The following is a 27,946-nucleotide window of genomic DNA, read 5'->3' as shown; positions in this document are numbered from 1 at the left end:
CATTAGGTCGAGGAAACCGAATTTGCTCTGAAGAGGAAAAGAGTGTGGGAATAGATGCAGGTCATGTGCCTGTACAAGAGATGTCAGCAACAGCCACACCGGGCAGGGCCTTGTGGGCTGTGGTGAGGATCTTCAGCTTTCTCTGGAGCACGGCGGGAAGCAGTTGAAGGACTTTAATCAGGAGATTCCCATGGCTGCTGGGTGGAGACTGGCCTGGCCAGGAAGGAGAGAAAGTGGGGAGTCACTTCAGGCCATAGCAATTGTCCAGGATGGAGAAAATGGTGGCTTGCACTAGATGGAAGGAGGTGGAAGTAGAGTTGGAGGAAGGTTGGATAGAAATTGGAAGAATGGACCTGAGGTAAAGGAGGGTCAAGAATGAGCTCAATCTTTCTCTGCAGCTAGGACAGTGGAACGTGGAAACTGGCAAGGAATGATCAGGAATCCTGTTTTAAGGATCAGATATCTGTTGGGAACAATCCTCTGATACATTTCGAGTTCATTTTTACACATGGTATGAGGTAAGGTTGAAGTTCATGGTTTTCCATAGAGAAATTCCATTGTTCTATCTAGACTACCTGCTTCCCCATTGAATTTCCTTGGCATTTTTGTCAAAATCAGTTGACTGTTTTAAGTGTGAGTCTGTTTCTGGCCTCTCTGTCCTTGTGCTAAAACAACACTATCTTGATTACTGTAGCTTTATAATATCTTGAAATCAGGTAATCCTCCAACTTTGTTATTTTTAAAGATTGTTTTGGTTACTCTAGATCAGTGGTTCTCAACCTTCCTAATGCCGCAACCCTTTAATACAGTTCCTCATGTTGTGGTGACCCCCAACCATAAAATTATTTTTGTTGCTACTTCATAACTGTAATTTTGCTACTGTTGTGAATCGTAATGTAAATATCTGATATGCAGGATGTATTTTCATTGTTACAAATTGAACATAATTAAAGCATAGTGATTAATCACAAAAACAGTATGTAGTTATATATGCGTTTTCCGATGGTCTTAGGCCAGTGGTCGGCAAACTGCGGCTCGAGAGCCACATGCGGCTCTTTGGCCCCTTGAGTGTGGCTCTTCCACAAAATACCGACTTCTGCGCATGGGCCACGCAGTTTCAATCACACTGTACGTGTGCGCCCGCACGTGGTATTTTGTGGAAGAGCCACACTCAAGAGGCCAAAGAGCCGCATGTGGCTCGTGAGCCACAGTTTGCTGACCACGGTCTTAGGCGATCCCTGTGAAAGGATCGTTCTACCCCCAAAGGGGTCGCGACCCAGAGGTTGAGAACCGCTGCTCTAGATCCTTTGCATTACTATGTACATTTTAGCATCTTCTCAATTTCTAACCAAAAACAAGTGATGGGATTTTGACTGGGATTGCATGCCAAATCAAGAGAAGCGCCATCTTTTAACACTATTAAGTCTTCCATGAATGTGATCTATCTATTTAGGTATTTTCTGGTTTCCATTAAACTTGCTTTTTTTGCCCTCGCCAGTGTTGCTTAGTGGCTAGAGCAGGGGTGGGCAAACTTATTGACTCGAGGGCCACAATGGGTTCTTAAACTGGACCGGAGGGCCGGAACAAAAGCATGGATGGAGTGTTTGTGTGAACTAATATAAATTCAAAGTAAACATCATTACATAAAAGGGTACGGTCTTTTTTTTTTTTTTAGTTTTATTCATTTCAAATGGGCCGGATCCGGCCCACAGGCCGTAGTTTGCCCACGGCTGGGTTAGAGCATCAGCCCATGCACTGAAGGGTCACAGGTTGGATTCCCAGTCAAGGGCATGTACTTGAGTTGCAGGTTCAATCTCAGATCTCAGGACCTGGTCAGGCAACGTGCACACGTGCAGGAGGCAACCAATCTATGTGTCTCTCTCACATTGATGTTTCTCTCTCCCCCCCCCCCCCCCCCCCCCCCCCAGACACAATGAGAAGGTGGCCATCTATCACGAAGAAGGTGGCCCTCACTAAAAAGTGAATTTTCTGGCACTTTGATCCTGGACTTCCAAGCCTCCATCACTGTGAAAAATACATTTCTGTTTTAAGATCACCGACTTTATGGTGTTGTAGTTAACCTGAGCAGACGAATACAAGATTGATTTAAAGGAATTGGTTCAAGTGATTTGGAGGCTGGCAAGTCCAAAATTCGAAGACCCACGAGGAGCTGATGCTATAGTTCAAGTCCCAAGGCCATCTGTCTACTGGCAGAATTCCTTCTTGCTCAGGGAAGACTAGTCTTTTGAGCTATTCAGGCCTTCAACTGATTGGATGAGGCCCACACACATCAAGAGCAATCTGCTTTACTCACAATCTACTAATTTCAATGTGAATCTCATCCAAGAACACCCTCACAGAAACACCCAGAATAATGCTTGATCAAATACCTGGGCACTGTAGTCCAGCCAAGTTGACACACAAAATTAACCATCACATCACCAAAGTAGAGTAGAAACACATGGGCACAGGACACAGTGTTTGCTGGACACTCCCTGGACGACTTTGGCATGGATGTACCAACAAATTCAATTTTCATCCCCAGGGCTGGACCAGGGTGACACCACCACAAGGAGTGTAAAATGAAAACATCTAAAATGTAGCACTTCTCTCCCTTCTCTGTGGAGAAAATCATGAGGAGGAGGTGTATGTCAGGGTTTGGACCACATTGAGTCCATTTATTCAAGGGTTTGTTAGAAGACCATCTAAGGCAGGGGTTCTCAACCACAGTGCCATTGACATTTTCAGCCCAATAATCCTCTGCTGTGAAAACCATCTTGTGACCATAGATTGTCAAGCAACAACCCTGGCCTCTATCCATCGCCCGGTCAGCACTGAGGCCAGAGCCAGGGCTTGCCCCCAGGTGCCACCTTGGGGCTTGGGCCTTTGTCTGGCCTTCCCTCCAGGAGCTCCCTTGTGGGGGTCCTGTGTCCTGGCTTCCTTTTCTTTGGTCCTTCACTGTGACTGACCATCCCACTGTCTCGCAGCTGCTCAGATGATAGTTGGTTTGGTGTCGGGCAGTGAAAGAGAGAATTGGGTCTACATTTCTCTCCTTCATGTCCACTCCCTAGAACTACCCAGGTCCCCACCACCAGGAAACCATTGGTTGATTAAAAGACCAAAGATGGGTATACCTGATATTAATACAAAATTATCCTATCTAATAAAGAGGGAATATGCTAATTGACCCTCACGCTGTCACAAAGATGGCGGCGCCTACAGTCAATAAGGAGGGAATACGCTAATTGATTGTCCTGCCCTCAAAGATGGTGGCACCCACAGCCAATAAGGAGGGAATATGCTAATTGCCATGCCCTCAAAGATGGTGGCGCCCAGTCCCCTCAGCCCCGCTGGGGTGGCAGGTGCCTTGGCCCCGGCCTTGCCAAGCACCTGCCTCCAGAGTCCCCCCAGGTCCCCAGCCGCCCAGGGCCACCCGAGGCTCAGGTAACCAGGGCCGTCTGAGGCAGTGGCGGCAGCAGAGGTGTGATGGGGCGTCGCCTTCCCCTGATCGCCGGGTCGCCTCCCGCCCCTGACGGCGGACTGTGAGAGGGGGCAGGCCGGGCTGAGGGACCCCCCCCCCCCCCCCCCAGTGCATGAATTTTCATGCACTGGGCCTCTAGTAATGAATATTTAAAAAATCCACAACGATGGGAAGAAGAGACAGCAGCCTCAGCCACAACAGGGCCCTCCAGCCTCCAGCTGGGAGTCCAGGAATAGGGACTATCGTTTGAAGACATCTGCTCCCTTCTCCTGCCCTGCCCTCCCCTCTGGAGCTCCCACAATATACAGACATCCGTACACTGACTTGGGGACAGAGGCTGGGCCAACTGGTGCTGGAACTGTCTCTACATATTTGATGTCCAGACTTTATCTGTCTGCAAAACAAATTAAGTTGCATAAATTCAGTGACTAGTATTTAATGCTAGTGATTATGGAAGCTGACAAGTCCAAAATCCAAAGACCCAGGATAATTATATGTATAATAATAAATATTATTAAGTATTCTATGTATGACTTCAGAGACGCATGTGATAAAGGACACCTCACTCCAATGTCCAACATCCAGTTCCAGCCCCAAAGAGGGGACAGATTTATGTATTTATTTGTTCTGTAGGTTTACTTATCCAGAATCCTGTTTAAGGTTTTAGGATACCTTCAATACTTTTTGAAATAAAAATATTTCCTATTAAAAAAAAAACAACCACCCTCCCAACCCAGGGTTATGACCACCCAAAAATGTCTCCAGACATGACCAAAGGTCCCTTGGAGTTTCTAATCATTCTTTCACCTTCATCTGTCATGCGAGGGTCATAGCAGGAATGACTCGTCACCTCGGCCCTGCAGCAGGGCGTGCGTCTGTGTAGACCCAGCAGCAGGGCATGGGTTGACGGAGCCAAGTGGCTGTCCCACTGGCCCCTTTCCATCAGCCTCCTCTTTACTCTTGTACTTTCTCCTACCTTTCTTCCACTGACCTCATTTGCAGTGCAAATTAAGCGTGGGAGTGGCATTAGTGGTTGTGGCAGAACAGGTTGTCCAACCCTGAACTGGAGAAACAAGAACCTGTGTCTGCTGGAGCTAGGGTTCCACGAACCTTGCCTGCACCTGCACTCCCATCTGCAGGGTGACCTTGGGGAAGGCACAGTAGGTGGGGCGTCAGGGGCTCTGCTTCTCCTGGGGGAAGGGTTCCACGGCCCTAGGTTTCTCTGGCTGTTACTTCTCCCTGGTTCTTCTAATGGCTTCATAAACCCGAGATACACTTCTTAGGAAGGCAGGAGCAGACTCAACACTGGGAAGTGATGACTACCTCACACCCATGAGGATGGCTCCTATCAACAATAACAAGTGTTGGCAAGAATGTGGAGAAATCCAAACTCTTGTGCACTGTTGGTGGGAATGTAAAATGGTGCAGCTGCTGAGGAAAAAAATACGGCGGTTCCTCAAAAAGTCAGAAATAGAATTAACCATACGATCTAGCAATTCTACGTTTAAGTATATGATCAAAAGAATTGAATGGAGGGTCTTAAAGAGATATTTGTATACTGTTCATAGCAGTGTTGACCTTAAAAATAGAACACTTATTTTGTCAGCAAAAATTGGTTTATTCAGGAATAGCAACGAATTGCACTTTGGGACATGCAAGCTGTGGCAAAACCATAGGCCAGTCAGTGAACAAAGTGGAGGAACTGTTCTTTTATAGAGAAAAAGGGTTATTTGGGAGGAGCTGTTATAAACAAAGCCCATGGAGGGAAGTTGGGAGTTTGAAATGTAGTGGCTTTCATTGGCTAAGCTGTTGCCAGGGTAAGAGATCTTCCTTCCTCTTGCTGGGGTAGTAGAATAGAAAACATTTTCCTCTTGGAGATGCAAGGTCCCTCCTATAGGCCGCCCCCCTAATTCAATCTTAGGTTTCCTTTATTAATTTTCACAACAGCATTATTCACAATAGCAAGAGGTGGAAACAACCCCAGTGTCCAACAATAGATGAATGAATAAAAAAATGACTATAGCCCTAACCGGTTTGGCTCAGCGGATAGAGCGTCGGCCTGCGGACTGAAAGGTCCCAGGTTCGATTCCGGTCAGGGGCATGTGCCTGGGTTACGGGCACATCCCCAGTAGGAGGTGTGCAGGAGGCAGCTGATCGATGTTACTCTCTCATCGATGTTTCTAACTCTCTATCCCTCTCCCTTCCTCTCTGTAAAAAATCAATAAAATATATTTTTAAAATGCCCTTCTTTAAAAAAAAAATGACTATATCCACACAATGGAATATTATTCATCCTTAGAAAGGAAGAACATTCTGACATATGCTACAACATAGATGAATTTTGAGGACATTATGCTGAGTGATAAGCCAAACACAAAACAACAAACACCATATGATTCCACTTATAGGAGATCCCGAAAGGAGTCAAATTCAGAGACAGACAGTAGAAAGGTGGATCCCCAGGGCTGGGGGAGGGGGAGTTAGTGTTTAATGGGGACAGACTTTTAGATTTGCAAAATGAAAATAATTCTGTAGATGGACGGTGGTGATGGCTACAGAACAGTGTGAATGTGCTCAATGCCATTGGACTGGACACTTAAAATGGTTATGATGGTAAATTTTTTAAATACATTTTTATTGATTTTAGAGAGGAAGGGAGAGGGAGAGAGAGATAGACACGCTCAACCTAGGTATGTGCCCTGATCCGTAATCAAACCCATAACCTTTTGGTGTACAGAATGACGCTCCAATGAACTGAACCACCTTGCCAGGGTGGAAATCCTATTTTTAACCACCATACTGTTTCTATAGTAGCTGTCATCACATCTGTTTTCACTGTTATATTCTAATTAGAACAAGTGATGTTGGCTGCCATGAGTAGCAATAGAAATTTTCCTTTTAAAAAATTCATTAGCTGAATTGGTAAGCCCACTGAAATAAAACTAAAATTCTGCTTAAAAAAAATCTACGCATAGAGCATATAGAGGGATACCCCCAGCTGCTCTGACTCCTACAGTTTGATTTGTAGGCCGAGTATGAAGTTTCAAGGTGGGCTTATTTTGTTCTTTGCCTTACTTGTTTTCTTTTGCATGTATACTTACAACAAATAGTGCAAACATTTCTGCTTTAACCAGCTGTTAATACAGGAGAAATCTCCAACAAGGGGGTAAACTAGAAGATCTTTCTGACTTCCTTTCTGGCAGTTTTTAATATTTCATCTTCACAATGGTTTCAGGTGACATTCACTGATTTGTCAGTAGAAACACAAATTACCACAGACTTTTTGGCAGTCATATATCCTAGGAGCTGCTGGCATATTAATTTCTTCACAATCTTTTTGCCATGATTGCAGCTAATAGAATCAGGCCCAGCTGTTTCCATGGTAACACTGTACTATATCAATATCATTTGCATCTCTTCAAGAACATAGTTCATAGAACAAGTCTCAGTCATCTCCATAGTAACATCGTACCTTATCAACGTCACATTCAACTCTCCAAGAACATGGTTGCACAGGGACCAGACACACTTGTCTCCATGGTGACATTATACTCTCTCAATGTCACCTTCATTCCTTCAAGAACATGGTCTCACAGGGACCAAGATAGAGCCAGGAAGGGAAAAGATACTGGTGCATTTTTTAATTGATTTTTTTCTTTTTAGAGAGAGGAAGGGGGAGAGAGAGAAACATCACATCAATCAGTTGCCTCCCCCATGTGCCACGACGGGATCAAACCCGCAACCTAGGTAAGTGTCCTGACCGGGAATTGAACCCACCACATTGTGGTAGATGGGATGACCCTCCAACCAACTGGGCCACACTAGCCAGGTGCATTTTTTTAAATCTCCAACAAAACAAATTCCATCTCTGGAAGTCACGTTTACAATGCTTTAAGAGCAGAAAAGCTCATAATGGGCCTCAACTGTTTTGCAAAGTAGCATTCCAGAGGTGAGTTTCATGGAGCAATGGCCTGAAATTGAACAGGTGAAGGGACCTTTCCTTGACCACATGCTTAAATGGAACAGCCACCAAGCTTTGGTTTCAAAAGCAGAGACAATTATGAAGCCTACTCTTTGCAAAAAAAAAAAAAAAAGTAGCAATAAGATGGCAGGAAGCCTAAATATAATCTATGGCCACCAGGATCTAATGCCTGGGATGCAGTAAGTGACATTCAGTGCTCAAGATTGGACAGGATTTTCCATTAACAGCAAATCAGGCTGTCATTTGAGGTCACCCCAATGCCCTCTCTGCAAACCATAACGTGCAGGATGTCAACTCATGCATTTAACTCCAAATAATGACAACCTTAGTCTGTTCAGGCTGCTTCAACAGAATACCATAAACTGGGTGGCTTATCAACAACAAAATTATTTCTCTCAGCTCTGGAGGCTGGGAAGTACAAGATTATGGTGTCAGCAGATTTAGTGTCTGGTGAGAGTTCAGTTCTTGGTTTATAGAGGAACATCTCACTGTGTCCTCATGTGATGGAAAGAGAGTTCTCTGGGATTTCTTTATAATAAAAGAAATCTAATCCCATTCATGAGAGCTCCACTCTCATGAGTGAAGCTCTCATAATCATATCCAAAAATCCCCACTTCCTAATATCACCTTGCAGATTAGGATTTCAACATATACATTTGGGGAGGATACAAACATTCAGCCTATAACATTGAGTGTGTACTACATGCTGGGCACTGGAGAGGTGGTAGTGAAGAAGACAGGCAGATCCTTGCTCCTTCAGACCTTCATCTAGTGTGGGAGATGGACAGAGAAAACATTAATGAGTATCAGCAAAAAAGGAAAGCAGGACAAGAGGCTAGAGAGGGATCTCAAACAGGGTGGTCAAGGAACACCTTTTCAATAAGGTGATTCTGAGGAGAGCTCAGAATGAAGGGAAGAAACCGCACAGGTATATGGCAAACCCAGCTTTTGGGTAGAAGAAACAGCAAATGCAAAGGCATTGAGGTGTGGCCATGTTTTGTGTACTTGTGTTTGAAAAGAGCTAGGAACTGCATGGACAAGGGAAAAGAAATTCAGGATGAATCAGGAGGAGTTAAAGCAGCCGTGGGCAAACTACAGCCCGCGGGCCGGATCCGGCCCGTTTGAAATGAATAAAACTAAAAAAAAAAAAGACCGTACCCTTTTATGTAATGATGTTTACTTTGAATTTATATTCGTTCACACAAACACTCCATCCATGCTTTTGTTCCGGCCCTCCGGTCCAGTTTAAGAACCCATTGTGGTCCTCGAGTCAAAAAGTTTGCCCACCCCTGGGTTAAAGGCTACTGTGAAGACTTTGGTGGTTACTAGATCATCTGTGCTACCCTCACAGGCACCTAGAAAGCATTTAGCAAGTGTTAAGGGCTGAAGAAAAGGAGACCATCTTGTTTTTATCCCTCAAGTGGTATGTGCTGAAATTTACTTCCCTTAAATTGCTTTCTGAACAAAGTAGAGAGAGGTTTTTGTGGGGGTTTTTTGTTTGTTTGCTTTGTTTTGGATAGGTTAAGATGCCTGGTCTCACTTTATGGGGAGGTCTCTTGCCCCCTGGGCCTTATATCTCCTCAGGTAACTAACTAACCAGGAAGTTCCAGGATGCGATGTACCACAGAGTTGAACTAGTGTAAAATCCCTTGCCAGGGCGAGGAGGAGCAAAGCTTAAGACCTTGGGCTTGAACCTAATTACCTGAGTCTGAATTTAGATCTTGCCACTTGCCTATAAGATGGGGACAGCAGGACAGCAAGACTACCTGTGTGAATAAGTTGGAAATATCAATAAAGAGATAGGAATTCTAAAAAGAGCAGGTAGAAGAAAAAATCAGCAAAAATGAAGATAGGATAATAGTAATTACTGTGTCTGAGGAACAGAAGAAAAAAAAAAATGAAGAAAAGTGAACAGAGCCTGAGGAACTTGTAGGAAACCATCAAGTGAACTAACATACTCATTGTGGGATTTTCCAGACAGAGAAGAGTGAGAGAAAGGGGCAGAAAATATTTGAAGAAATAATGGATGAAAATTTCCAAATTTGATTAAAGACATAAATATAAACATCCAAGAAGCTCAATGAACTCCAAGTAGAATTAACTCAAAGAAACCTACACTAAGACATATTACAATCAAGTTGTCAAAAGCTAGAGAAAAAGAGAATCTTGAAGGCAACAAATGAGAAGCAACACATCACATACAAAGGACTCTCAAGATCATCAGCAGATTTCTCATCAGAAACTGTGGAGACCAGAAGCAGTGGTCTGATATTTTCAGAGTGCAAAATGAAGAAAACTGTCAATCAGGAATCCTGTATCTTGCAAAACTGTCTTTCAAAAGTGAGAGAGAAATTAAGACATTCCCATATAAGCAAATGTTGAGATTGTTTGTTACCACTAGGTCTACAAGATACGCTCAAGGCATCCTACAGGGTGAAATGAAGGGACAAACACAAGACAGTAACTCAAAGCCACAAGGAGAAATAAAGGGCTCAATAAAGGTAAATACATGGGCAGTTGTAAAAGCTAGCATTATTGTAACAACAGTTTGCAACTCCACTCTATGTTTTCAACATGATTTAAGAGATTAATACATTTTTTAAAAACTGATTTCTTAGTCTAAAAGCCAGTGTTATTGTAATGTTGGTTTTAACTTCATGATTTTATACATAATTTAAGAGACTAATACATTTAAAAAATTGTTTCTTGCTCTTCAATGAGGCACCACGCAGGGTCCCCATCAGATGCAGAGATGCAGATCTTTGTGAAAACTGTGATGGGGCACTGGCCGGTTTGGCTCAGTGGATAGAGCGTCGGCCTGTGGACTGAAGGGTCCCAGGTTTGATTCTGGCCAAGAGCACATGCCCAGGTGTGGGCTCGATCCCCAGTGGAAGGCGTGCAGGAGGCAACCGATCAATGATTCTCCCTCATTGTTGATGTTTCTATCTCTCTCTTCCTCTCCCTTCCTCTCTGAAATCAATAAAAAAAAATATTAAAAAAATAACTCTGATGGGTAAGACCATCCGCTTGAGGTCGAGCCCAGTGGCACCACTGAGAGTGTCAAAGCTAAAATCCAAGGCAGGGAGGGCATCCCGCCTGACCAGCAGCATCTGATTTTTGCAGACAGATAGCTGGAGGTGTCCACAGTCTCTCAGACTACAATATTCAGGAAGAGTCCACCCTACACCTGGTGCTTGAGCCCTCCCTCCACCACCTCACCCAGAAGTAAAACTGCAACAAGATGATATGATGCAGGTGTTCTGCCCATCCGCACCCCTATGTAGTCAAATGCCCCAAGTGCGACCACACCAACCACCTGTGCCTCAAGAAGAAGGTCAAATAGGGCCCCTCCACCACCTCCTCGGCCTGCAGGGCAGCCTCCTGCCTAACCCCCAGCCCTTGGACCTCAGAATTTCCCTGTCGTTGACTGGAGCAATAAAGAAAAAAGGTAATTGGTTCTTGTTTTGAACATACAATGTATAAAGATGTAAATGTTCTAAACCCAAAACTGAAAGGAGTGGAGGTAGAGATGTACAGAAACACAGTTTTTATCTGTTATTGACGTGAAGCTGGCATAAATCCAAATTACAGTGTTGTATCTTTATGATGTTAAATGTAATCCCCATGGTAACCACAGAGGAAATAGCTATAGAATATGCACAAAAGGAAATGAGAAAGGAATTTAAATGTTTCACTACAATAAAGTAACCCCAAAAGAAAACAGTAATGCAGGGAATGAGGAATAAAAAAAGCCCTAAGGGATATAGAAGACAAATAGCAATGCGACAGAGTAAGTCCCAACTTATCATTCAGCTTTAGGAAGGAAGGAAATTCCGACAGGTGTAATGACATGCGTAAGCTTGAGGATATTACCCTTAGTGAAACAAGCCAGTTGCACTGTGTGATTCCACTTAAATGTGGTCTCTAGGAGAGTCAGATTCACGGGGGTTGGGGGTGGGGGGGTAGGGGGTGGGGACTTAGTGTTTAATGGGGACAGATTTTCGTTTGAAAAGATGACAACGTTCTGTAGGTGGTAATGGTTGCACAGCTATGTGACTGTGCTTAATGCCACTGAACTGTACACTCCAGAATAGTTAAGGTGGCAAATTTTATGATATGTGTATTCTATCACAATTTCTTAGATTGGAAAAAAAAAAAGGAAGAGATATCTTTGATGGGGACAAAGTTTCAGTTGGGGAAAATGAAAAGAGTTCTGGAGATGGATGATGGTGACGGTCACTCACAATGTGAATGCACTTAATACCATTGACCTGGACACTTAAAAATGATTATGATTATAAATTTTATATTATGTGTATCTCACCATAATTAACAAAAATGTACGTGAAAAATAGAAAGAAAAAATAAGATTGCCAAACCAGCCAACCACTGCAACTGGTCTGGCTCAGTGGATAGAGCATCGGCCTGCAGACTCAAGGGTCCCGGGTTCAATTCCTGTCAAGGGCATGTACCTTGGCTGCGGGCACATCCCCAGTAGGGGGTGTGCAGGAGGCAGCTGATCGGTGTTTCTCTCTCATCGATGTTTCTAACTCTCTATCCCTTTCCCTTCCTCTCTGTAAAAAAATCAATAAAATATATTTAAAAATTAAAAAAAAAAGATTGCCAAACCATGAGAAGACATAGAGGAACCTTAAATGCATATTGCTTATTGAAAGACGCAGCCTGGCTCTGGCCCGGGTTGCCCAGTGGTTAGAACGTCAGCCTGTGCACACAAGGGTTTCAGGTTAGATTCCCAGTCAAGGGCTTGTACCTGGGTGGCAAGTTGATCCCCGGCCCCAGTTGGGGTGCCTGAGGGAGGCAGCCAATCCCTCTCTCTTTCTCTCTCTCTCCCCTTGTCTCTCCCTTCCACTCTAAAAATCGATGGAAAAAATATCCTTGGGTGAGGATTAACAAACAAACAAACAAACAAACAGAAGCAGCAGCCTGGAAACACTGCATACTATCTGACTCCAACCTTAGGACATCCTGGAAAAAGGCAAAACTATGAAGGCTGTAAAAGATCAGGATTGTCCACCTGGTGTGGCTCAGTGGTTGAGTGTTGACCTATGAACCAGGAGGTCATGGTTTGATTCCTACTCAGGGCACATGCCAGGTTGTGGGCTCCATCCCCAGTGGGGGCGGGGGGAGTGCAGGAGGCAGCTGATTGATGATTCTCTCTCATCATTGATGTTTCTGTCTCTCCCTCTCCCTTCCTCTCTGAAATCAATTAAAAAATATATTTTTAAAATCAGTATTTTCTAGGAGTTTGGGGATGAGGGAGGAATGGGTGGAACCCAGAAGACCTAGGGCAGTGGAACTGTCCTGTGGTGCCGCGATGGTGGATGCTTGTCCCTATACGTGTGTCAAAACCCATAGAACTGTATAGCACTCGGAGTGAACCCTACTGTAAATTATGGGCTTCAGTTAATGATAGTAATGTATCAATTTTGTTTCGCTCTTTATCACAAATTCACCACACCAATGCATGTTAATAGTGGAGAAATTATGGTGGGGAGAAGTATGGAAACTCTGTGCTTACTGCTTAATTTTTCTATAAACCTAAAACTATTCCAAAAAAATAAAGGCTATTAATTTTTACAAAATACATGTCCCGTCCCAACTGCTTAGGACCAAGTCCATCTCTATACCGCGGCCGAGGTCGCATGACTGGTGGTCTTAGCACACACTGTTGCCTCTGCCTGGATGCCCCTCCTTATGCGGGAGACCTCCTGGACTCCCAGGCTGGGTTCCCCAGCAGCCTCCCCTCCTGATCCGTGGTCCCTGTGGCTTCTGGAGGAGGGTGGTGATCTAGGCAAGATGTTGTATGAGGATCTGAGAAACCCAAGTACCATGGGTGTGGCCAGAGCTGGGTTTTTATAAAGTCCCCTATAGGGTCAATATACCTTTGTCCAGGTTGCTCTCGCCAAAATGAATTGTCATTTCCCTTTTATTTATTTATTTATTTATTTTTTAAAATATATTTTATTGATTTTTTACAGAGAGGAAGGGAGAGAAATAGAGAGTTAGAAACATCGATGAGAGAGAAACATCGACCAGCTGCCTCCTGCACATCTCCTACTGGGGATGTGCCCGCAACCCAGGTACATGCCCTTGACCGGAATCGAGCCTGGGACCTTTCAGTCCGCAGGCCGACGCTCTATCCACTGAGCCAAACCGGTTTCGGCCCCTTTTATTTATTTTTAATATACATTTTTATTGATTTCAGAGAGGAAGGGAGAGGGAGGGAGAGAGAGAAACATCAATGATGAGAGAGAATCATTGATTGGCTGCCTCCTGCACACACCCCCAGGCCCCACTGTGGATTGCGCCTGCAACCCAGGCACGTGCTCCTGAGTGGAATCGAACCTGGGACCCTTCAGTCCACAGGCTGACGCTCTATCCACTGAGCCAAACCAGCCAGGGCTCATTTCTCTTTTAAAGGATGAGGGAGAAAGTTCAGGAAATGAGGAATGACAAGAGTTAAAAGAGTTCCAGTTTCACTCAAGTTTCCATGAGAATTCTTAAGTGGTTTAATGCTCTATTTCCCCTGAATTGGATTCAATGTGTTATAATTCATCATGAATTAATAATTAAAAACCTATCTGTGGGTAGAAATCCATACTCCTTATCATCCTAAGTGTCTTAATAAACACATTCTTAAAAATTGATCAGTAATTGGGGAACAGACAGTGCCTTCTCTACAGAGCCTGACAACACGTGTGTCCCTCCTGCGGGGCCGTCACACCAACCAGATGCAAATAACCAACACAACAGGTTGGTGGCATCACACTCATGGGAAACCCGGACTTGGGTCTGCTTTTCCTCCCTGCTCATCTCTACAGATGGAAGGCCCAGCTGGGCTTTAGTTAATTCTTTGGGGGCAAGATTCTGGACAAGCTCCATAATTGTGAAGCAAGAACTTCTCTCTCACACACACACCCATCAAGTCCAAGGAAAACATCTAGTCAGGAATCCCTGGATTTCATTCCAAAGGAAGCAAGTCCATCTTAACTTTTCCCACAGTTGCGTCCATATCAATCCTAGTTCCAAAGACCAGATCAACCCTACTGCAGGGAACAGTGGGTTAGAACAGATGGGGAAGTGGCTGGCGCCCTCCGGGTTTGAGAGGAAAGGGGAGATCTGGCACCCTCTGGTGGTCACCCCGGGCTACACACTCCTCAGGCTGTGAGGCTCCACCGCCACCCATAACCCACCAACTCAACTGATAGCACCAAGATGTCCTGCAACAGGTGAGTAGAGAAACAAACTGTGGTAATCCAACTAAAGCAATATACCTAGTGATTTTATCTTTTAAATTGATTTCTTTTTAATCCTCACCCGAGGACATGTTTTTATTGATTTTTAGAGAGAGACAAACATCGATCAGTTGCCTCCCATATGCACCCCGACTGGGGATCAAACCCACAACCTAGGTATGTGCCCTGACTGGGAATTGAACCCAAAACCTTTTGATGGACAGGACGACACTCCAACCATCTGAGCCACCCAGCCAGGGCTTTAGTGATTTTAAAAACTGTGCTCTCGGAGATCGAAGATGGCGGCATAGGTAAACACCGGAGATTGCCGCCGTAAACAACCACTTCAAAAATACAACTAAAAGTCGGAACGGACATCAACCAGAACCACAGGAAGGCTGGCTGAGGAGAGACTCTTCAACTAGAAGCAAAAACAACAGCATTCCGACGCTCAGAGGAGGCGCAGTGTGGAAAATTTAAAGGTACGGTGGTGCGGTGGTGAGGTGGTGCGCGCGCAAAGCGGGCTGGCGGCTGAGGGCGCGGTTGTCGTTTTCAATCAGGAGTGAGTCTCAGACTCTGGGCTACAGATCCGGGCGAGTCTCTAGGGACCCAGACTCAAACGGGAGAAGCGGGACTGTCTGGCTACGGCCCCTCCGAGGTTTGCAGCGGTTGCTGGGACAGAGAGACAGAACCCCTGGGGACGGACTGAGAGCGGCCATAGCTGCTCCCTACCCCCGCCCTGTTGAGCCCGCCCCGCCCAGGCCCTGCGCACAGCCATTTGCCGATCGCCTCAGGCAAAGGCTGGATTAGCGCCTCCCCAGAAGACAGACGTTTTCCGCACAGCTGATTCCTACAGCCAGTCGGCTTGGTGGTCAAATCCCTCTAGTGTTAACTACAACAATTAAGGCTTGGCTAGAACAAGACTGCGCACAGAGACCACAAGGGGGTGCACCAAGAAAGCATAAAAGATGCGGAGACAAAAAAACATGACAGAAATGGAGGATATGGAGCTAAGAATCGCAATTTTGAGGGCTTGCCATAAATTTGTGCAGAGCCTCACGAAAACTAATGAGACCCTCGATGCTACGATAAAGAAATTAGAAAGTAAGCATACACGGACTGAAATAAAGAATATTATACCCAATAGCAGACCAGAGGAGCACAAGAATCAAACCAAAGATTCGACAAAAAACACCCAATTGGAAAAGCAAAATGAAAAAAGAATCCGAAAGTGTGAAGATAGTGTAAGGAGCCTCTGGGACAGCTTTAAGCGGTCTAATATCAGAATCATTGGAGTGCCAGAAGATGAGAGACAGCAAGATATTGAAAACCTATTTCAAGAAATAATGGCAGAAAACTTCCCCCACCTGGAGAAAGAAATGGACTTACAGGTTCAAGAAGCGCAGAGAACCCCAAACAAAAGGAATCCAAAGAGGACCACACCAAGACACATCATCATTAAAATGCCAAGAGCAAAAGACAAAGAGAAAATCTTAAAAGCAGCAAGAGAAAGAGGCTCAATTACCTACAAGGGAATACCCATACGACTGTCAGCTGATTTCTCAACAGAAACTTTGCAGGCCAGAAGGGAATGGCAAGAAATATTCAAAGTGCTGAATACCAAGAACCTACAACCAAGATTACTTTATCCAGCAAAGCTATCATTCAGAATTGAAGGTCAGATAAAGAGCTTCACAGATAAGGAAAAGCTAAAGGAGTTCACCACCGCCAAACCAGTATTATATGAAATGCTGAAAGGTATCCTTTAAGAAGAGGAAGAAGAAGAAAAAGGTAAAGATACAAATTATGAACAACAAATATGCATCTATCAACAAATGAATCTAAGAATCAAGTGAATAAATAACCTGATGTACAGAATGAACTGGTGATTATAATAGAATCAGGGACATAGAAAGGGAATGGACTAACTATTCTTGGGGGGAAAAGGGGTGTGGGAGATGCGGGAAGTGACTGGACAAAAATCATGCACCTATGGATGAACACAGTGGGTGGGGAGTGAGGGTGGAGGGTGGGGTGGGAGCTGGAAGGAGGGGAGTTATGGGGGGAAAAAAGAGGAACAAATGTAATAATCTGAACAATAAAGATTTAAAAAACAAAGCAAAACAACAACAACAAAAAACAAACAAACAAACAAAAAAACTGTGCTCTCATCAAGCCATGAAAAGGTATGCAGGAACCTTAAATGCATGTTGCTGGGTAGAAGAAGCCAGTCTGAAAAGGCTACATACTGTTTGATTCCAACTATAAGACATTTTGGAGAAGGGAAAACTATGGAGACAGTAAGATCAGTGGTTGCCAGGGGTTGGGGATGGGGAAGGGTGAATAGGTGAAGCCCAGGATTTTTAGACCAGTAAAACGATTCTGTACAGGACTGTAATGGTGCACGTATGTCATACAATTGTCCAAACCCACTCTCTCTACACAGAAACTCAACCCTATGTAAACTGTGGAATTTAGGTAATAATCATGTATCAATATTGGCTCATCAATTGTAACAAATGTTCCCCACCGAACTAAGATGCTAATAACAGGGAAACTAGGGGATGGGGAGGGGGGATATGGGGACATTCTGCACTATGTGCTCATTTTTTTTTGTAAACCTAATATGACGTCTATTTAAAAACAGCTTCAGTGCTCTCCCTGCAGGAAGCACACCTGTCCCATTCCCTTCTATTAGGTTTTACGCCGCCGCAAGGAAAAACCGTGAGTCCAATCAGAGACCAGATTAAACAGGTTTTATTGGGAACACACGGGCGGGTTCACCAGCTCGGAGAGGGGAGCAGGAGAAGCCGCACCAGACTGGAGCAGGGGCAAGTTTTTATGCTGGCAGAAATTGGTGGCAGTGGGGGTTTTCCAGGGTCAGGTGAAACCTGCGGTCTGTCCTGCGGTTTTGGCCATTTCCAGCAGCCGTTTGTCCGGCAGGGACTTTCCACCAGGGTAGGGCAGTTTCTGGACGTCAGTGTGGTGAGGTCAGTTTTTCACCTGCCCAAGAGAGGGAGGGGGTCTTTTCGCCCCCGGGGCAGGGTGCCAGCGAATACCGGACACCTTCTCCCTCTCTTTCCCCCACAGGCACGTATCTCCTTTTAAAAAAAAAAAAAAAAAAACCTAATTTTTTTTATTGATCTCAGACAGAAAGAAAGAGGGAGAGAGATAGAAGCATCAATGATGAAAGAGACACATTGATTGGTTGCCTCCTGCATGCACCCAACCAGGGCCCGGGATCGAGCTTGTAACCTAGGTACATGCCCTTGACCAGAATCAAACCTGGGACCCTTCAGTCCGCAGGCAGACACTCCATCCACTGAGCCAAACCGGCAGGGCAGGCAGACACTCCATCCACTGAGCCAAACCGGCCAGGGCAGGCACGTATCTCCTAAACTGCAAGGGACCCCAGGAGACTTGCAACCAGGGGAACAATGGGCAGTGGCAGCCCAACCGAGGCTAACCCCCTGACCCTGTCTCCAAGGCCCCCTTTTCTCTGACTCCCAGTGAGCCAGCCCAGCCCAGCCCAGGCTCTCCTGTTGCTTCTTCTATGCCCTTCCTTGTTTCACTGTCCTAAGTGTGTTTTTGCTTCAGTCAATAAATCCTTGCTTGCTTTGCTGGAATTAAAAAGAAAGAAAGCTTTATTGAGGATAACTGGCATAAAAACTGACACCAAAGGACAAACACTGTAGGAGCCCACTCACATGAGGCTCCTGGAGGAGTCAAGGTCATTGAGATAAGAAGTGGAGTGTGGGTGCCGGGGGCAGGTGGAAGTTCATGTTTAATGGGGACAGGGTTTCAGTTTTGCAAGATGAAGGTGTCCTGGAGATGGTGGTGGAGACAGTTCCACAACAATGTGACCTGCTCAACGCCACTGAACTGGCCACTTAAAAGTGGTTAAGCCGAAACCGGTTTGGCTCAGTGGATAGAGCGTCGGCCTGCGGACTGAAAGGTCCCAGGTTCGATTCCGGTCAAGGGCATGTACCTGGGTTGCGGGCACATCCCCAGTGGGAGATGTGCAGGAGGCAGCTGATCGATGTTTCTCTCTCATCGATGTTTCTAACTCTCTCTATCTCTCTCCCTTCCTCTCTGTAAAAAATCAATAAAATATATTTTTTTAAAAAGTGGTTAAGATGGTAAGTTTTACATGTATTTTAACACAAAGCTTAGAGGGGGGGATGGGAAATCATACAATTACTTGAAGAAACGTTGGGAAAATCTCTTTCTAAACTTTTCTAACAATGGCTCTAAAACTAGAAGATAAATTGTTGATAAATTCAACTACATAGAAATAAACTTTTCGTGGCCAAAATCAGTAACTAACTGGGGAAAATATTTACAACTCAGGCCACAGGGAAAAGCCTAACATGCTAATATGAAGAGTTCTCAGCAGTAAATAACAATGAACAACCAAAAAGGAAAAGAGCAAAGGATATGATCACTTCACAGGAAGCAAAATGAAACCAGACCCCAAAATACAAATGGCCTTTACACCTCTGAGAAGATGCTCAGCCTCACTCACAAAAGAAATGCAAATGGAAACTACAGGGAGCGGCCCTGCGGCCCTGCCTGTGGCTCAGTTGATTAGAGCATCATCTGGATACGCCAAGGTTGTGGGTTCGATCCCAGTCAGGGCACATAAGGGAAACAACCACTGGGTGCACAAATAAGTGTAACAACAAATCTCTCTCTCTTTCTCTCCCCTCCCTTCCTCTCTCTAAAAGACAACAACACATAGAGGGAGCCACCATTTTTCAACTATCACGTTGGCGAAATTCAAAAGCTTGATAACAGAGTCAGTGGTAAGGGCTCTGGGACAACTGGCAGTCACATACACTGCTGGTGGGAGGGACCAATGGGCTGACTCCGATGGGGAAATGGCAATACTAACCAAAATGACAATTCCATGCACACACACACACACACACACACACTGTTCGGGGAAAACACATAATATATGGAAAAATTTTTTGAAGCTCTGTAAGAGTTTATTTGAGCCAAGCTGACAACATATGCTGGGGAGCAAGACCTCAAATGCTCCTCATATAACATGAAGTTTACTACTTTTAACGGTCCAGTTCTGTGGCATTAGGTATAATCACATTCACACACCCACCTCCAGAACTTTTTTCATCTTGTAAATCTGAAACCCTGTCCCCTTGTTAAACACTAACGCCCAGTTCCCCTCCTTCAGCCCCTGGCACGCACCATCTACTTCCCGTCTCTGTGAGTCTGACTCCTCCAATCCCTCCTATAAGTGGAGTCATAGAGTATTTGTCCTTCTGTGTCTGCCTTATTTCACTCAGCATCATGTCCTCAAGGTTCACCCATGTTGTAGCAGGGTCAGAACTTCCTTCCTTGTTAAGGCTGAGTCATATTCTATTGTATGGATTACTCATGTTTTGTTATCTGTTCATCGATCATCGATCGAGGGGCACTAGGGTTGTTTCCCCTCTTGGCTATTGTGAATAATGCTCCTGTGAACATGGGTATGCAAGTACCTGTTCATGTCCCTGCTTTCAATGCTTTGGTTGTATCCCTAGGAGTGGAATTGCTGTGTCGTATGGTAATTGCATGCTTGACGTTTTGAGGAACCACCACACCATTTTCCACAGCAGCTGCACCATTGTGCATTCCCACCAACAGTGCACAGGGTTTCAGATTCTCTGCATCCTTGCCGAGATGATAGCCCCCCTAATGGGTGTAGGCACTCCCATCTTTTGTTAAAAATATATTTTTATTGATTTCAGAAAGGAAGGGAGAGGGAGAGAGAGAGAGAAACATCAATGGTGAGAGAGAATCAGTGATTGGCAGCCTCCTGCACGGCCCCCACTGGGGATCCAGCCAGCATCCCGGGCATGTGCCCTGACCTGGAATCAAACTGCGACCTCGCCCTAACCAGTTTGGCTCAGTGGATAGAGCGTCAGTCTGCAGACTCAAGGGTCCCAGTTTCGATTCTGGTCAGGGGCCTGTACCTTGGTTGCGGGCACATCCCCAATAGGAGGTGTGCAGGAGGCAGCTGATCAATGTTTCTAACTCTCTATCCCTCTCCCTTCCTCTCTGTAAAAAATCAATAAAATATATATACTTTTAAAAACTGCAACCTCCTGGTTCATAGGTTGATGCTCAACCACGGCTGCGCTCCCATCCTTTAACCCAGCAATCCCCCTTTGGGGAACTTACTTTCAGCCTCTGCTGAAACTTGCTTTTGGTCGTTCATTCCATCTCCTGGCCGCCCTTCCATGTTAGTGCATCTGATTGCGCCCTCTTGTCAATTTCTGTAATATTCCACAGGAGGGTGGGCCTGGGATTAGCTGTTGTTTCTGATGGGGAAGGGATTTATAATCTGATAGATAGAGCACCTGAACTAATCTGAAAAATAAGCATTATTTTATTTACTTTTAATATATTTTTATTTATTTCAGAGAGGAAGGGAGAGAGAGAGAGAGAGAGAGAGAGAGAGAGAGAGAGAGAGAAACATCAATGATGAGAGAGAACCACTGATCGGCTGCCTCCTGCACGCCCCCCACTGGGGATTGAGCCCACAACCCCAACATGTGCCCCTAAATGAAATCAAACCCAGGATCATTCAGTCTGCAGGCCGACGCTCTATGCTAGGGGTGGGCAAACTTTTTGACTTGAGGGCCACAATGGGTTCTTAAACTGGACCGGAGGGCCGGAACAAAAGCATGGATGGAGTGTTTGTGTGAACTAATATAAATTCAAAGTAAACATCATTACATAAAAGGGTACGGTCTTTTTTTTTTTTTTAGTTTTATTCATTTCAAATGGGCCGGATCCGGCCCGGGCCGTAGTTTGCCCACGGCTGCTCTATGCACTGAACCAAACCAGCCAGGGCGTATTAATTTTAAATCCTAGAATACATATACTTATGGGAACAGAGGGTTAAGTTTTTCTGAGTTTCATTTCTTAGGCCGGTGCACCTGCATACTCCCTTTGATCCCAGGCAAAGTGATTGAGGAGGTGGCTCAGCTGTGGACAGTGTACAACGTACCCAGCAAGCAGAACCATCACGCGTGGTCAGGCCGGCCCCACCAGGAGCCCAGACATCCTCTCCTCACCTGCCGACCAAGAACAGTAGCTGAATTCTGCGGACCTCCAGGGCTGCCTGTAGCTGCATTCCATTCCCAGCCTCACCCTCGCCCATCCCCCTTTATAGTCCTGTCCCCTGCACCTTGCCATAAAACAGGTTTTGGATGCTCGTAAGCTCCCTGTCTTCCTGGTTGGCTGGCCTTCCAATAAACGCCTTGCATGATTCAACCCCGCCTTCGTCATTGGACACAGCGACAGGCAGCCGAGCCCACCCGGGGCTTCCCGGGAACATTTCCTCATGGACATTTATATGGATTTCAATTTTTAGACAAATAATGCCTTTTATAGGGATACTCCAAGATATAGAGTATCAAAACCTTCCAAAAATTCAGCTTTCACTCTTAATTTGCTAAGCGCCACTAAAAGGCTGGAGCTTGTGGCCTCTCAAACCACAGTTACAGAGAGCTGCTGGTACCGACATTGGGTCTCTGAAAACTCTTCTCCAAAATAGTAGAGCTTTGGTGCCTGGGCCCCGAGTTCCCCAGTAACTACACTGGGGCTCGATCTCAGACTTGCAGCCTCTGGAACAGGGAAAAAGAACTTCCTGTTGTTTATAAACCATCTGGTCTGTGGTATTTTGGGCAGCAGCCCGAACGGGCGAAGACGTCTGCATATCCCACACGTGAGCTCGGTATACACTGACCGAGACAGGCATTGCGGAGACAGTCTCGAGGTCTCCAGGCAACTCAGACACACGCTGACGACACAGCCCTTCGGCGCTCTCGGCCAACAACTCTCCCCGGCAGCTGCACCGTCTCCATTGCCACCACTTGGAAGAAGTCCTGTGTCTTCTCCACAACCTCCCCCACACTTGGTTTTGTCAGGCTTTTCCGTTTTTGCCGATCTGATGCCTGGGAAATGGCATTTGTGTTGGGGTCCCCTGCCTCCTTTTCCAAGCGGCCTCAGGGCCACGTGGGTGCTCAGGGGGACTGACTGCAGAGCAAGGACAAGGTGGCTTCTGGTCTCCACTGAGCCAGTTCCATTGCCTCATCCGGGGACTCAACCACAGCCTCTCAAATGCTGAAAGAATGCAGAGATCAATCCCTGAACCGGTTTTTAAAACGACCAACAAAAAACCCTGATCATCTAATTAGCATTTCTTGCTACATCCACTGATAACCTGTCATTGGGATATCTACCAAACAGCTTACCTGGATAGACTTTTTTGTTCCATTTAACTTTTGTTTGTTAAAATAAATAAATATTTTTAAAAGGCTCTGGTAAAAGTCTGGAATATGTAAACTCGGGGGAATGGGATGATGGGGCCTAATTTCTGTATTGTTTTGATTTTATACAGCAAACATACTGTCTTGGAGAAAAAAAAAAAAAAAGAGTAAAAATAAACTTTATGAGCCCGATTGGTGTGGCTCAGAGGTTGAGCGATGAGACATAAACAGGAGGTCACGGTTTGATTCCCATCAGGGCACATGTCCAGGTTGTGGGCTCAATCCCCCGGGGTGGGGGGGCGCTGGAAAGAGCTTATTGATATTTTGACTTCACATCAATCTCTCTGCCTTTCTCTCTCCCTTTCTCTCTCTAAAATCAATAACATTTTTTTTTTAAGTGTAAGTCCTCACCTAGTTAAAGCAAGAATAGAACTATTTCCTCCTGCCTCAGCCAACTTGATTTTAGGAATTTAGCCTAAATAGTCAGCCTGACTATACTGACTCATTTTATTTCTTCACTCTTTCCTCAAAGGTTATGTTTCTGTTAAAACAACTGCCCACAACTTTTTAATTCATAAACCTTTTGTTCAATGGTTTGCTGAGCATTTCATTTGTGCCAAGTACGGAAAGCTGAGGTCTATAAGCCTTCTACTTTCGGAGCACTCAGCATAATTTATACAGCACACGGGTGCTTTGTTGTAGGTACATGGAAAAATGCTAAGGAACTTGCAGGGTAATTATTTGAGGGGCATATGGGGATGTTTTGACTTGCACTTACAATTCACAAGGCATTTTTACACATTTTGTATCATATGTGCCTCATTTAACCATCAGAACCCAAGTGGGATATATTAGCCTCATTTTATAGAGGGAAGTAGAAAGAGAGGAAGTTGGCTCGGCCCATGGAGCAGGCCTGGAACCCAGGAGTGTCTGACTCCAAGCCCAGGGCCCTCTGCCCAGCAGAGCAGCCATAACAGTGAGCTTTTGTCTTTCTCCACCTTGGTCATATACCCCTAAGAGGAGTTGGTGGAATCAAAAGTATATCCTGGCCCAGCCAGTGTAGCTTGGAGGTTGAGTGTCTACCTACGGACCAGAAGGTCACGGTTCGATTCCTGGTTGGGGCACATGCCCAGGTTGCAGGCTCAATCCCCAGTAGGGGGGAGTGTAAGAGGCAGCCAAGTAATAATTCTCTCTTATCATTGATGTTTCCATCTCTTTCTCCCTCTCCCTTCCTCTCTGAAATCAATTTAAAAAAATTGTTTAAACTTCATGAGACCTGGCCAGTGTGGCTCAGTTGATTGAGCATCATCCTACGTTTACTGCTAAGTCCGCTTACAGAGGACTGTGCATATACGCTCCTTAGCTAATCCTTTCGCCTTTATGCGTCCCCCTACACCCCGTTCCTCTGACGTTTGTCCGTTTGTCCCATGTATCCAAGTGTTTGGTAAATGGGAACATGGCCCCTTCCCATGTGCCAACGCTCCTCCCCCCGTGGGAATAATAGTGAAAGCCGTCTGTGAGGGGACCGTGAGACCTTGGGAGCCGGCCAGCAAGAAAGGCCACAGAGAAACTGCTTCTAGATGTGAGCCTGGATTGTAAACAGCTCGTGTTTTGATCTCATGACATCTCCTCCCCCTGCATGCGCTGTTTTCCGTACTCTATAGAACCTTGTGCTGGGAAAGTCTGCGTGACAGAGAAACAATCGCACCGGCTGGCCGCAGCTGGTGCTGCCCAACTGCGGATTGGCCGGTAAAGTTCACCGGTCCACTGCCACCGGTGCACACGTGAGTCCCAACAAACCTATGTCTTTCACAGCCAGTACTCCAGGTATTTCTTTAGAATCCAAGAACAATATGGTGGGAGGGATGGGGGAGGGGGGTGGGAGCGAGAGGATGAGAGGGAGAGAGGGAGCACGAGAGAGATGGTGGGAGAGACACATCGATTGATTGCCTCTGGAGTATGCCTGACCTGGGCCTGTGATTGAACCTGCAACCCAGGTATGTGCTTTTGACTTGGAATCAAACCCAGGACCTATTGGTGCACAGGCTGACGCTCTAACCACTGAGAAACCGGTCAGGACACGTGCATTTTGTGACTTTATTTTTATTGCATGTTATACAGTCTTTAATTAAGCACATAAAACTGTACTATCCTATATAATAAAGAGGTAATATGCAAATTGACCATCATGCCCTTGCACAAGATGGCTGCCCCCATGTGGTCAAAGATGGTTGTCCCCATGTGGTCACAAGATGGCCACCACAAGATGGCCGGCAGGGGAGGGCAGTTGGGGGGGACTGGGCCTGCAGGGGGGGAAGGGCAGTTGGGAGCAATCAGGCCAGCAGGGGAGGGCAGTTGGAAGCAATCAGGCCAGCAGGGGAGGGCAGTTGGGAGCAATCAGGCTGGCAGGGGAGCAGTTAGGCGTCGATCTGGCTAGCAGGGGAGTGGTTAGGGGGTGATCAGGCTGGCAGGAAGGCAAGTGGTTAGGAGCCAGCAGTCCAAGATTGTGAGAGGGATGTCTGCCTGCTGGTTTACAGGGATGTCCCTGGGATTGGGCCTAAACTGGCTGTCAGATATCCCCCAAGGGACCCCAGATTGGAGAGAGTGCAGGCTGGGCTGAGGGACAACCCCTTCCACTGCACAAACTTCATGCACCGGGCCTCTAGTTTAATATATTTCCCCATGAACTTTTTGTGAAGTTCAGATCATAGTGTATCATTGACAAATCTTTTGTCTTTCTTCTGGTCCTCCATGCCTTTTGCACAGGCCTTGAAAACAACATCATCATCCCACCTTCTCTTAACTCTGAAGTTGCCTGGGGCTGGGATGGGCCAGTGAGATTAAGGAGAGAGTTTCCACTTGGAATGTCTTCCATACAAATCCTTTCTTCTTCCGCTTTTTGTTCTTGTTCCTTCCTGGCTTGCCCTTCAGCTCTTTCTTTTTAATTTTTTCTGGTTCTGCAAGAAGCACTGCAGTGTCATCATCATCATCACTCTCCTCTTCAAAATCTTCATCTTCATCTTCCTCATCTGGTAGAGGATCGTCTGCCTCGAGGTTGGCAGCAGGAGTCTGGTCTCGCCGAGGCCGCTTTGACACTGAAGAGGGGCTTGTGGGTCCTCGAGTTGGACGACCCGTTCTTTTCTCTCGCAGCAACTCTCTCTCTTCTCTTTTTTTTTTAAAAATATATTTTATTAATTTTTTACAGAGAGGAAGGGAGAGAGATAGAGAGAGTTAGAAACATCGATCCGCCGACTCCTGCACATCTCCTACTGGGGATGTGCCCGCAACCCAGGTACATGCCCCTGACCGGAATCGAACCTGGGACCTTTCAGTCCGCAGGCTGACTGAGCCAAACCGGTTTCGGCAACTCTCTCTCTTCTAATTCTCTTCCGCAGTCCCGGTTCTGAACCTCTTCAGGGGCATCCTGAGTGTCTGTCTATATTTTATCTTTGTGAGAGGGTAGGTCTCCACTGGAATACTGCTTGGAGAGTTGGCTCAAGTCACCTCCGTTTCCTCTCCCGCCTCTCGCAGGTTCGAAAGTGGGCCCAGCTGCTGTTGTCATCTTTTATGCTTGGCTGAGGTCCCTCCAATTCTCGCTTGTGTAACTTTAAATGGTTAATTTGATGTTATGTTTCACCTCCATAACAATTAAAATAAGCAAAATTAAAAACGTACAGCCTTACCAATGTCAGGTACCCTAGTCCCTTTTTCTTTATTTAAAGCGAATCACGTAAGAAAAAGAATAAAGGGGATGGGGGAAGCCCTGGAACATCTCCGAGGGCCGCAGGGATCCTAGGGAAAGTTGGGGTGGGGTGGGCTCCTGGCTGCCTACGATGCCGGCAGCCTCCTATGGAGCTTCTGGCTCCGCTGGCTCCAGGGGCGGTCCCGGCTGCCTGCCCTGCTGCTGGCCACACCTGGCCCTGAGCGGCCCTCCTCACAGGCCTCCTGTAATAATAAGTGACCATTTGTAACAGCCAAAGGTCCGCCTCAGATGGAGGAAGGGACGCGGCAACCCTGGCAGCCGTCTCCGGGGGGTCTCAAAAGGCCAAGGCCGGGGCGTGTCACAGGTTGGCAAGGGTTTCCCCCTCTGTAGGCCACGGTGAACCTGCGGCAGCGTCTGCGGGCTGCCTGCACTCATGGGCTCCAGCTGGGGTTGAAGAACACAGCCCCCGAGACAGGACTGGTTCACCCGTGGATGGAAAATGACGACGTCGTTAGGGGACAGGCTGACAGGAAGCCTGAGAGGGACCAGTCTGAGACCGGACAGCCAGGCAGGGGATGCCTCTCCCCGTGATGCCCCACGAGGACGCAGCGCCCCCCTGGAGGGAACACGCTGGAACCACGGGACAGGATTCCAATCAAACCTCTTAGCCGTGGTTCTCAGACACGGCTGTTTACTAGCATCACCTGGAGAGATTTAAACACTGGCGACCTGGGACCCACCCCAGGACATTGAATCAAGTGGCCTCGATGAGGGCCTAGCAGGCAGCCTTGGCGATGTTGCAGGGTCAGTTCTACATCACCAGTAAAGCAAGTATCACAATAGAGCAGCGGTTCTCAACCTTGGCTGCACATTAGAGTCACCTGGGAATCTTTTTAAAATCCTGATTTCAGGGCATCATCCTCCGGAAATTCTGTTTCTTTGTTATGGGGTGGGGCCACAACATTAGTAACAAAGAAACAGAATTTCCGGAGGATGAGGCCCAGAAATCAGGATTTTAAAAAGATTCCCAGGTGATTCTAATGTGCAGCCAAGGTTGAGAACCACTGCAATAGAGCGAGTTGTAATCTCTGCTGTTCAAGGGTCTTGCCTTCAATTTGTAAAAGACGCAACACCTGTGATGTGCAATAATAATAAAAAAACAGTGACGTGCAATAAAACCAGGTGTGCCCAACGTGCACTCTGAGCCGAGAGCTGATTTACGGGAGCTAAGGAGGATAAGGG

At 46.1% G+C, this 27,946-nt stretch overlaps 1 pseudogene; it reads right to left on the bottom strand.

Annotated features, from left to right (window-relative positions):
- Positions 1–61: 61 nt before the first annotated feature.
- LOC139011455 (spliceosome-associated protein CWC15 homolog pseudogene) lies at positions 62–26,563 on the bottom strand (annotated as a pseudogene).
- Positions 26,564–27,946: the final 1,383 nt, after the last annotated feature.

The sequence above is a fragment of the Myotis yumanensis genome, unplaced genomic scaffold (genome assembly GCF_028538775.1).
Source record: "Myotis yumanensis isolate MYYU_CA2020_CCGP unplaced genomic scaffold, mMyoYum1.0.hap1 SCAF_5, whole genome shotgun sequence".
NCBI lineage: Eukaryota > Metazoa > Chordata > Mammalia > Chiroptera > Vespertilionidae > Myotis > Myotis yumanensis.
This window is presented reverse-complemented; position numbering and strand designations above follow the sequence as displayed.